Below are 11,867 nucleotides of genomic sequence, written 5' to 3' on the forward strand. Positions count from 1 at the left end.
GCTGATCGCAGTGCTGCGGTTCCTGCATTTCACAAACGTAATTGTAAGAACACTCCCACAAAGGTACGATCTTCCGGACTGGTCCTGTGTTAACAGAGAAATTCGATGAATGAATTCCAAGTTAAAAATCTTTTGTGCCAAATTTGTAAATGTAAAGCTCATGGATATTGAAACTTATGAAAGAAACTGTTTTACACGCCATGGAATGCATCACAACAAACAGGGTAGGAAAAGATTAGCTGCGTGCATTAACGATGTACGTGAAGAGATATCTCACGATAACGATAACAGACCTGTTATTGCAATGGAAGCTCCTTCATAGGAAACTAAGATGGTGGACCAATGCCTATGGAATTAGGTCCAAAAGAACTAATGAAGCGAGGGACTGTAAATTTGCAGTAAAAATCCACATACGTGTGAACTTTGCCGACAGTTTAATAGATACTGTAAGTTCTGTAGTCAGTAAAAATTGCTTCATAATGCGCATAAATGTAGGTGGTGTGTCAGGAGAAATGAAGAACAAACTATATGACTTCGAAATACTCTTAGGCAAATAAACTCTGTAAAAGTCATATGTTTGAATGAACATTGGCTTAAATCGGACAATGTCAAGCTACTAAATTCACTCTCAGGATACAAGTTAGCATCGAGTTTTTGCAGAAAAAAGGGGTATGGGGGATCATGTATATTAGTTGAACAGACACAAAACTTCAAAGCTAAAACAACTTTTGATTGTTTAAATGAGGAACAGGTATTCGAAAGCTGTTGCATTGAGCTGTCTGAATACGGTTTACTAATCACAAGCATATATCACATCCCGGAATATTGGGCTACGAGGGCATTTCTAGAGAAATTTGAAACATTGCTAAGTAGGTTGCAGGCAGGGAAACTATATAAAAAGATTGTAATTTGTTCTGATTTTAATATAGATATAAGAGACGAAAACAGATTTGTTACCACTCTGAAGGATTTGTTGGCTACCAATGGCTTAACAATAAATTTTACTGAGTACACCAGGGTAATAGCCACTTCTGCCACAATCATTGTTAATATAGTGAGCAGGAAAAATTATGGAAATACAGAAAAACATGTATTTAGTATTAGGAATCTCTGATCACTCAGCACTTTTTATGTCATTGCCATACATAGACAAAACATATAGGCCCATAGTATAATTGGTCAGAAATTTCAGCCAGCCAAATATAAAAACATTTATCTTGAAATTAAAGGAAACCCACTGGACCTTCAGCAACCAGTGTTCAGTAAACAATAATTACAACCCTTTCATATCTGAATTCAAGAACATTTTCAACAAATTCTTTCCCCTCGTATTAACACATGATAAATACAATAAAAGTAAGACATGGATTATAGAAGGTATCAGGATCTCTAGTATTAGAAAGAGAGAAATGCATAAGGAAGCGAAAACTAACCATGATGCTGACTTTATTAGGTACAAAATCAAGTACAAAAAATATTTGATCGGGTAGTTAAACAAGCAAAACAAATGGCAAACAGTAAATATATAGCTAATGCCTCAAATAAATCAAAAGTAGTATGGCAGGTTGTCAAGAAAGAAACAGGTACTGAAGAAACCAAACATTTTAGTTACAAACTAGAAATTGGTGGGAATACTGTTACTAATGCTCGGCACATCTGTGAAGAATTTAATAGGTACATCATAACCACAAACAAAATTCATAGCTTCTTGTTTCCACAAATAAGACCTGATGCAGTACTGCAGGAATCAAGAGAGTTTAAATTTACTGCAGTATCATGTCAGGAAGTAGCTAATATCATACAATCCCTACAAAATCTTAAATCTGTGGGCTGGGATGAAATTCCAACAAATATCATAAAGGCAGGAAGTGACAGCATTGCACCTCAACTCTGTAAAATAATAAACCAATCATTTGATGAGGGCTGCTTTCCAGACAGACTGAAATATGCTGAAGTTTGTCCAATCTACAAAAAGGGAAAAAACAAGATGATTTAGTAAATTTCCACCCAGTGTCTATACTCCCAGTTTTCTTTAAAATAGTTGAACGAATAGTATGTAATCAATTAGAAAAGTACAATAAAGAAGGTAATATTATTCTCAATAACCAATATGGGTTTTGGAAGTGACAAACCACTTTACAAGCTGTAAATGAACTAATCTCTAAAGTAAGTAAATGCCTCAACAAGAAACAAAGTGTATCTGGTATTTTTTGTGAGCTCTCAAAGGTCACCATAAGCTACTGCTCCAAAAATTGGGTACCTATGGCTTCCATGGAAAATCTATAAGATGGTTTTCATCTTATCTCAAAAACAGACACCAAAGGGGGGTGATACATCAAAAGGGAGAGGAAACTTGCTCTAGCTGGAGAGAAATACAAGCAGGCGTGCCCCAGGCCTCAATATTAGGATCACTTCTGTTCTTATATTACATAAATGACATGCCTATCAAAGTAAATACAGATACAATACTTTACGCAGATGACTCAACTGCTGTAGTCTGTTGTAAAAACACTGAATAATTAGTATGGACCACGAAACAAACTCTACAAGAAATTTAACAATGGATAAAAAATAATGCTGTGAAATTAAATCTTGAAAAAACCCAAATCATACACTTGAGGACCAAACAAACTACTGAATGTATATCGCAAATAGAATATTGAGGAAAAGAACTAACCACAGTTGATTCTGTAAAATTTCTTGGGACAACTTTAAATAAAAAGTTGCAGTGAACCGACCATGTGGACAGTTTACTGAAGAGATTAAATAATTTAGTTTATACAATGAGGGTACTACACAGAGTAATAGATTTAACAGTGAAGCAAATTGTATACCACACGTATTTCATAACAGTTATAAGATATGGAATAACTTTTTGGGGTGTTGAAAAGACAAACTTCCTTCGAATCTTCTACAAAAAAAGAGCAATGACAAGAACTAATAGTAGACATTCATGCAAACCATTATTCGAAAGCCTGGACTTCATGACAATCCCTTCCATCTCCATCTATGAAATACTTCTCTTTGATCAGAAAAACTTGCATCTGTCTGAAGGAAATCCATTCACACATGCCTATGAAACTAGACATAAATTGAAATACATCCTACCTTGTCACAGACTCACACTATATGAAAATACTCCATATTACATGGCTCTGAAGGTCAGAAATAAGGTAAGGTCAACATCTGGGGAATCCACAATGGAGACCATTGGCACAAACCTAAAAAGCAAATGTTGTTATAGTCTAGAAGACTTTCTATATGAATAAAAATCAAATATTATGATTTAGAAGAATTTATAAATAGGAATAGGGAGTAAGGATACAAGTACAAATGGTATACTTTCAAAGCCTTATAGATACAAAGTATACACGTTCACTGTATATTCATGTTTATAAATAGAATTATAGTTTGAATGGTGTTTTGTAGTCCGTCCAGTACATCCATACGTCATATAGGTGTGTGAAGGCTATGGGAATGTTTCAATGAGTTACGAAAAGATTCAAATTTTAATGTTGTATATTTATTATAATAAGCAATGAATGTATTACATATTTCCTGTAGCATATAAAATACTCTTAACAACTGATGTTAAAGACTGACAAGTCACCAATGTTCTCAATCGAATGACTGTATAAAAATGTTATGTGACAATACAGTATCTTATCTATCTTATCTTAGATACCGTGTCTGTGGACTTTTATGGACTTTTGTCTAATTCTAAAAATGAATTTTGTTATGTCTTTATGGTGGTTGATGTATTTTCAAAGTTCATAAAAGCATTTCCTCTTAAGAAAGCTACAAGTAAGCAAATCATCTCTAAGTTTGAAAACATGTTTTCTTCAGTTGGGTATTCCTAAAACTATTTTATCTGACAACAGGTCACAGTTTACATCACAAGCTTGGAAAGATTTTATTGATCACACAAAAGTAAGCCATATTCTAACCTCATTGTACCGTCCTTCGAGTAATCTTGCAGAAAGATACACCAGAGAGATTGGTAGACAGTTTAGAACATATTGTTGTAAGAATCATACCAGTTGCATAAATTATGTCAGTGATTTTGGGGATATTATGAAGAGCTTACAACATTCTTCAACAGGTTTTTCACAATTTGAAATCATGTTTAATACTAGACAAGCCCTCATTTATTTCTGAGAATGTTGAGTTTCCTCCATGTAAAATTCTGTTCATTGTTACAATCAATATGTACTAGCTCTGCATTTAAAGTTAAAATTATTTTTTTAGACACATTTGAAATTATGAAATATTTGGCTCAGTTAAAATTTCTATTGTTAATTACGCAATTTGGTACTGTTTATTATGTTTATTTTATAATTCATTTATACATTAATAGAAATTCATTTGCCAAGAAAATTTATAAACCATTTGTAGTATTGTTATTACCACAGGGTGAGAAGATAGTAGTGGGCATGCCTCTAATGTGATCAGACATGTTTCTGTATTTTGGAGGAACAATGTAATTTCAGCTTTGTTAATGTTAAAATTCAAAAGACAGTGTGATCTAGTAAAATGTGGAGCAAATAAATTCCAAAAAGAAACAAAATTCTGTGCAGGCATTTTTCTAAATCTTTTACACCAATTGGAACCATGAGAACCTAAAATGTGAAAATTTCTGCTTCAAGAATCAGAACCCTAGACATGAAGAACTGGAGCAAACTGTGTGAGAAAAGAAGGTAAGTAAAAAATTTAGTGTAAATTTTACTCATCTAGAATTATCTGAAATGGCTTTAATATCGACGTTAGTAGTGACTCCATGGATGACGACGTTCCACCAGAGGAAGCCAACAGGGAATGTCAAGAGGCAAATAAGGCATGTTTTGGTGGTTTATCTGGATACTGATTCCATTACCGTTACGTGGAATGACATTAACTTTCATTACACCTGCATTGAATTACTTTCCAAACGTTCAAGATGCCTGGTTCAATTCAATTCAATTTATTAGCGTCCTTGTAGTATCATTGAAATGATATAGGACTTGTCAATAAACATTACAATTTAAAATACAATTACATGAAAATTTGGAATTGAATTTACTTGTCACTTAGACATTACAATTTTAATAGTACTTTTAGAACATTAACATAAAAATATACAAGTAGGATAACAACGTAAAAAAAAAAAAAAAAAAAAAAAAAAAGGTTAGTGATTCTCACATCAAAGATTATTTACATTCTTACATTAACAGTTTCACACTTTCATAGAAACAGCAAGTATTTAAATGTGAGCAATTACACATTTTCATTATGTCAGGGAAATATTAACTGCGCTTTTATTGTCAACGATTCACAAACTCTTCGATACTGTAAAAACTATTGCTCAATAACATGTTTTTTAATTCTCTTTTAAATATGTACAGTTTTGGTATTATTTTTAGTTCTTTGGGGAGAGCATTGTAGAGGATTTTGGGTTGGTATAGTACACTTTTGTGATACATAGCTGTTTTATGAATTTCTCTGTGGAAATCATTCCTATTCCTTGTTTCGTAGTTGTGAAATTCTCTGTTTAATGTAGAAAATTCCTCGTGTTCTTTTAAGAAACATATGCTTTCATATATGGTTTCAACAGGACGGAGTGACATCACACATTGCACGGCAATCAATGGCATATGGGCAAGAATTGTTTGGCAACCGTGTGATCTTACGATTTGGTAACATTCTCTGGCCACCTAGATGGCCAGATTTACCGATTTGTGATTTTTTTCTTTTGTGGCTACCTCAAGAACAACGTCTATACAACTTACCAAGAGCCCTTGTGAGTTAAAACAGAGTATTCGGGATGCTATTCACAGTATCCCAGCTGTGTTATTGCAGAGGTCAATGAGTAATTTCAACAGCAGATTTCACGAACATATTCATACAGAATGACACAATCTAAAGGACATAATTTCTAAAAAATGATAAATGCCATCAGTGTTTTGTAAATGGCAAAGTTGCAAGCTTTCAACTACTATGAATGCAATTCCTTTCATTCATCACTTCTTGTTTTATTGGAATATGGAAATGTTCCCATTTTTCTGTGTCACCCTGTACATTCTGTGCAAAAGTAATCGCAGAATTTGCCGCAATGAATCTAAAATGGGTTGCCAGAGAAAATACAGCAATTTTCGGTGTCTATAGGCCACCTGGGGCATGTATGGATACATTTTTCAAGAATCTCTCTAACTTGCTGATATACACAGACAGTACATTTTTTGTATTAAATGGCCATATAAATACTATGATAGAAGGGGATATTAATACAGACTTATTAACTAATGATGCCAACACCAAAAAGCTACACCCCCTACTCGACAGTTTCAGTTTGACGAGAGTTATCCATGAACCAACTAGAGAGATTACCAACAGTAAAACATGTCTGGATAATACGCTACTGGCCATTAAAATAGCTACACGATGAAGATGACGTTCTACAGATGAGAAATTTAACTGACAGGAAGAAGATGCTGTGATATGCAAATAATTAGCTTTTCAGAGCATTCACATAAGGTTGGCGCCGGTCACGACACCTACAACGTGCTGACATGAGGAAACTTTCCAACCGATTTCTCATACACAAACAGCAGTTGACCGGCATTGCCTGATGAAACGTTGTTAAGATGCCTCGTTAAGGAAGAGAAATGCGTACCATCATGTTTCTGACTTTGTAGCCTAATGCGATTGCAGTTTATCATATCGCTACATTGCTGCTCACGTTAGTTGAGATCCAACGACTGTCAGCAGAATATGGAATCGGTGGGTTCAGGAGGGTAATACGGAACGCCGTACTGGATCCCAAAGGCCTCGTATCTCTAGTAGTCGAGATGACAGGCATCTTATCCACATGGCTGTAATGGATCGTGCAGCCACGTCTCGATCCCTGAATCAACAGATGGGGACATTTGCAAGACAACAACCATCTGCACGAACAGTTCGACGATGCTTGCAGCAGCACGTACTATCAGCTCAGAGACCGTGGCTGCGGTTACCCTTGACGCTGCATGACAGGCAGGAGCACCTGGAATGGAGTACTCGACGACAAACCTGGGTGCACGAATGGCAAAACGTCATTTTTTTGGATGAATCCAGGTTCTGTTTACAGCATCGTGATGGTAGAGTCCGTGTTTGGCGTCATCGCAGTGAATGCACATTGGAAGCGTGTATTCGTCATTGCCATACTGGCGTATCATCCAGCGTGATGGTATGTGGTGCCATTGGTTACACCTCTTGTTCGGACTGACCCCACTTTTGAGAGTGGACATTACATTTCAGATATGTTACGACATGTGGCTCTACCCTTCATTCGATCCCTGGGAAACCCTACATTTCAGCAGGACAATGCACGACCGCATGTTGGTCATGTACAGGCCTTTCTGGAAACAGAAAATGTTCTTCCGCTGCCCTGGCCAGCACATTCTCCAGATCTCTCACCAATTGAAAACGTCTGGTCAATGGTGCCCGAGCAACTGGCTCGTCACGATATGCCAGTCACTACTCTTGATGAACTGTGGTATCGTGTTGAAGCTGCATGGGCAGCTGTACATGTACACGCCACCCACGCTCTGACTCAATGCCCAGGTGTATCAAGGCCTTCATTACGGCCAGAGGTGGTTGTTCTGGGTACTGATTTCTCAGGATCTATGCACCCAAATTGTGTGAAAATGTAATCACACGTCAGTTCTAGTACAATATATTTGTCCAATGAACACCCGTATATCATCTGCATTTCTTCTTGGTGTAGCAATGTTAATTGGCAGTAGTGTATAATAATAAATGTGACCTATATTACCTACAGAACAGCTGTTCTAAAAACTAGCCATCTCTGATCAAAACGCAGTACAGCTTCAACTGGAGGCAAATTAGATGCCGTTTGCCACTAAAAGGAAACTATATGTCAGAAAAAGAATAATGTACAATGAAAACATCAATAGACTGAACTGCATATTAGCACACATATCATGATTTTTAGAACAATAGGTTTGCCTGTGATGGCTTTGCTGCTGAGTTCTACTATTGTTTTGATGCAACATGCCCCCTTGCAGCCACAGAAGTTGAACAAACTAAAACTATAAACAGAAGTATATGGAAAAATAATGATGTCATTGAAGCAAGGGAAAAATTAAAATTATTCCAGAGAGCAATGTTGAATAACAGACTAAATTTCAAGCTAAAGGAGGCTTTCAAAACTTACCAAGAATACTATAAAAATTTATTGATACAGACCAGGAGCAGCTATGTTGCAAACAAGCTTCAGGCTTCACACAGTGTTACTACTGGTGTCTTGGGAGCGAGTATCTATTTTATAACAGGCAAGGCAAAAGGTGTATCGACTTTAATATTGACCACAATGGGATGGTAACAAAAGACGAACTTGGAATTGCTAAAATATTCAATGAACATGCTTCTTCGGCGGGGGAAGCTATCAATGACAAACATAATAACCTGCAGTATAATTTTAAAGGAAATCCATCTGAGCATAACACACATCTAGCCCCACAAACTGCAAAGAAATAATTAACATCATTAGCTCTCTAAAATCTTCCCATTTCACAGGCATGATGACCTCAGTATTAATGTATTAAAAGCGTGCAGACAAACTGTGTCTGTAGCAGTAAATAATGTAACAGAATCAGGCACCTTCCCAGACAGACTAAAAATAGCTCAAGTAACACCAATCTTTAAAAAGGGGACAAACTCAAAATTCAAAACTACAGACCCACCTCAATACTTCCAGTCTTTTCCAAAATAGTTGAAAAAGTCATATACAGCAGAATTATGAGCTCTCTCCGGATGCACTACCCAATGTTTGTAAATCAAAATGGTTTCTTAATATGTAAATCAACCAGCAGAGTACCTGCTCAATTAATTGAAGAGATAACAAGTGACACAGAGAACAAGCAACATGTTGCAGGTATATACCTCCATGTTGAGAAAGCTTTCAACTGTGTGAGCGTCACAATCCTGTTAGAAAAGCGTGGAATATTGGAGTCAGAGGCACTTCTCATTACATAATAAAATCTTACATGAGTAACCGAAAACAGTTTGTACTGCTCAAAGCTGAAAGAGGTGTTCACAAATCCAAAATAACTAATATAAAAAATGGAGTGCCCAGGGCTCAGTATTGCGTCCTCTTCTGTTTTTAATTTATGTAAATGACATAAGATGTTGCACTCAGAATTCCAAAATAGTTCTGTATGCAGATTATACGTCCATTGTGTGGAAAAAGGGATCATTTAATAAACTAGAGACCCATTGTAATAACGTGACAAATGAAATTGCACAGTACTTTAATGAAATCCATCAAATGTAAGTGGTAGTAAAACATGACTCATGGAGTTTAACAACAGTAGTTTTAATGATGAAATTAAAGTATACAAAGGGAATGAATTAGTAAAAAAGACTTTAGTGTAAAATTCCTTGATTTAACAATTCAAAGCAATCTAAAGTGGGACACACATGTTGACACACTCGCATGTAAGTTGTCTAAGAATATATTTACAATTAATATGATTAGCTAGTTCTGCAAAGACATTGCCGCCCCACCCCTTATGAGTACTCTCCCTCCATCAGCTGCTTCATCCCCCCGCCCCTCTTCTGTCCATGCCAACCCCATCTGCCCGAGACTGTGCAGTGTCTTCTTCGTGCCTAATTTTTAGTGCAGTGTTTTAAACGGGTGATAACTGTTGTGTGTCTTTTCCGAAGTGTTGCGAACAGAAACCGTACTGTTGCTGGGTGTGATTTTTCTCTCTCTTGCGAACAGAAACCAGACTGTCACAGTGTTTCTCAACTGTCTGTCTACTAGTGTACCTGTCTTCTTCCAGTGTATTTAATTAGCAGCACCAACCCTTTGTTTTATATTTTAACTTCCACAACTTTCTGCCATTTTACAATTGAAAAGTCACCTGTTTTAATCGCCTGCTTTTATTACTTATTATCTTCTTATTATGTTTTACAAATTCTGTAGGTTGTAGAGCAGCGTACAAAGCTACTGCCAGCCCGACCCATTCCGGGGGGATTTGAAACCGAATAAAAGAAAAATAAAAAGGTTGTGGTTATAGACAGATATTTAAACACACTCCATCATAAAGGCTAAAATTGCACGGTCATTTCGAAAACAGATTATAGATAAGCCTCTTACGAGTATTTTCATGCGTATTACACACATATATCATCCATTAACTACAAAAATATTCAATCTGGTCTCTACTACGTAACTTTTACCAAATGTTTAACAGCTGTATTCAAAAGGCGGATATTTTTTGCAACAGTACAATACTCAGCTAAACTTTTGTCTGTATCTCAAAATTTTCCGTTAGTACAATTTCCAATTTCAACCTGTAACAGTAAGATCAGTACATTCCACTGTTTTGACGTGCACATCATCAATCTTAAAACAAGCAAGTTTCCGACCTAACCTAGACCTTGGGCTTAGCTACAGGTCAGTCTGTCATCACAACCAACATTAAAGGTGGGAGGGATACAGTGATGAGTATGAGAATCTAGCAGGCCTTTATCATTAAATATATGGCAGAAAATTTTGGGGAATAGGATGAAAGATCAGAATGGAATTTTTGTTATTCAATTACAGTATAGTTCACATTTATTTAGCACCCCTTTCTCATCACATAACGTCTTCAGTTACGCACTGGACCAATACTCATTTTGCACAGTTTATTATCAACTATGGCTCTTTTAGGCTGGTAATTCTTGAAGAGTCATTTTCAATCTTCGTGATTATCTCTTTTAGATGTGGCTGGGTACATAAAGCATCCACTAATCGAAATGGGAACTGTGTCTGGAAAATCACGAGGATTATTAAACTTCTACTAATCACTAGCAATATAATTCACATTATTCAACTGCTAATATTTCTGGTAATGAAAGCACTTTAGTGTGGGGAGGTTTCACACTTTGCACAAATGATGTGTAAGTTCATTCACAAACACAGAAACTAACCTTACTTCTGTCGAAGACGGTGTAAGGCCGACGTGACAACTTTTCCAGTTCTGTTATCACTGATATTTTGAATTATCGCTACATCGACTGACTTACATTGTGGTTCAGGTACTTGTGAAGGCGTAAAAACGTGTTCAGAACACATTCTAAACATGAACTCCTATGGACCAGTGTGGTAATTGCTGTTATGATTCTCGACATAACACTATTAATTTAAACTAAACTAACAATTTAAAGTAAAGCCAAAGGAAGGACGTAAGTAATACATACTTCATACTGATTGTTTCGTTGAAATTTTGCCTGTGGACAAGTCTCATTTGCGACAAATGACCGTGTAACATCTACGGTGATTAATAGCAGAAATCGCCGAAATAAGAGAGCGTCAGGGATAAAAGTTGCTAGCGAATTCGTGAACTGCAACACCAATCATTACACTCCTTTGATGAACATACACTTAGCCTTAATTTTTATTAAATATGACTCACACACGAATCAACAGCGCGAATGGTTTACTATGTAGAACATTTTACCACAAATATTGTTAAGTATGATGATTCTCGGGCCCAGGAAATGACCTGGGGGGTCTCTGCAGACATCATGAGACTCTGGCATAAAATGGGGGTGATATGCGATTACAAGAACTCAGCAAGAGAGTTCTCACAGCCTCTGTCACCTCAATTCTCCAACTTCCTACCTACACGTGGTGCCCCTGTTAAGCCGAGCAACTCAGCGGAAGGTTGGGTAACCAACCCCAGCGGGAAACTGAGTCGGTGAGCAGATAGGAGTTGGAGGACAGTGGAAGGCAACGGGAAACCACCACTGAACTATCCCAAGAAAACCCCATGGCTTCGCTCAGCTCAAAATGTTCCGGAGTTTCAAGTTCCCCGATCGGATCTCCGGGGGGAACCAGG

General features: G+C 36.7%; 1 long non-coding RNA gene across 1 annotated transcript; it reads right to left on the bottom strand.

Annotated features, from left to right (window-relative positions):
• Positions 1 to 10,616: 10,616 nt before the first annotated feature.
• Positions 10,617 to 11,426, bottom strand: LOC126426999 (uncharacterized). The gene is made up of 3 exons (XR_007576484.1): positions 11,227 to 11,426; positions 10,957 to 11,116; positions 10,617 to 10,795 (listed from the first exon to the last, which is right to left on the bottom strand). It is a non-coding gene; the product is annotated as an uncharacterized LOC126426999 (long non-coding RNA).
• Between the last annotated feature and the right edge of the window lie 441 nt (positions 11,427 to 11,867).

The sequence above is a fragment of the Schistocerca serialis genome, chromosome 11 (assembly GCF_023864345.2).
Source record: "Schistocerca serialis cubense isolate TAMUIC-IGC-003099 chromosome 11, iqSchSeri2.2, whole genome shotgun sequence".
Lineage (NCBI taxonomy): Eukaryota > Metazoa > Arthropoda > Insecta > Orthoptera > Acrididae > Schistocerca > Schistocerca serialis.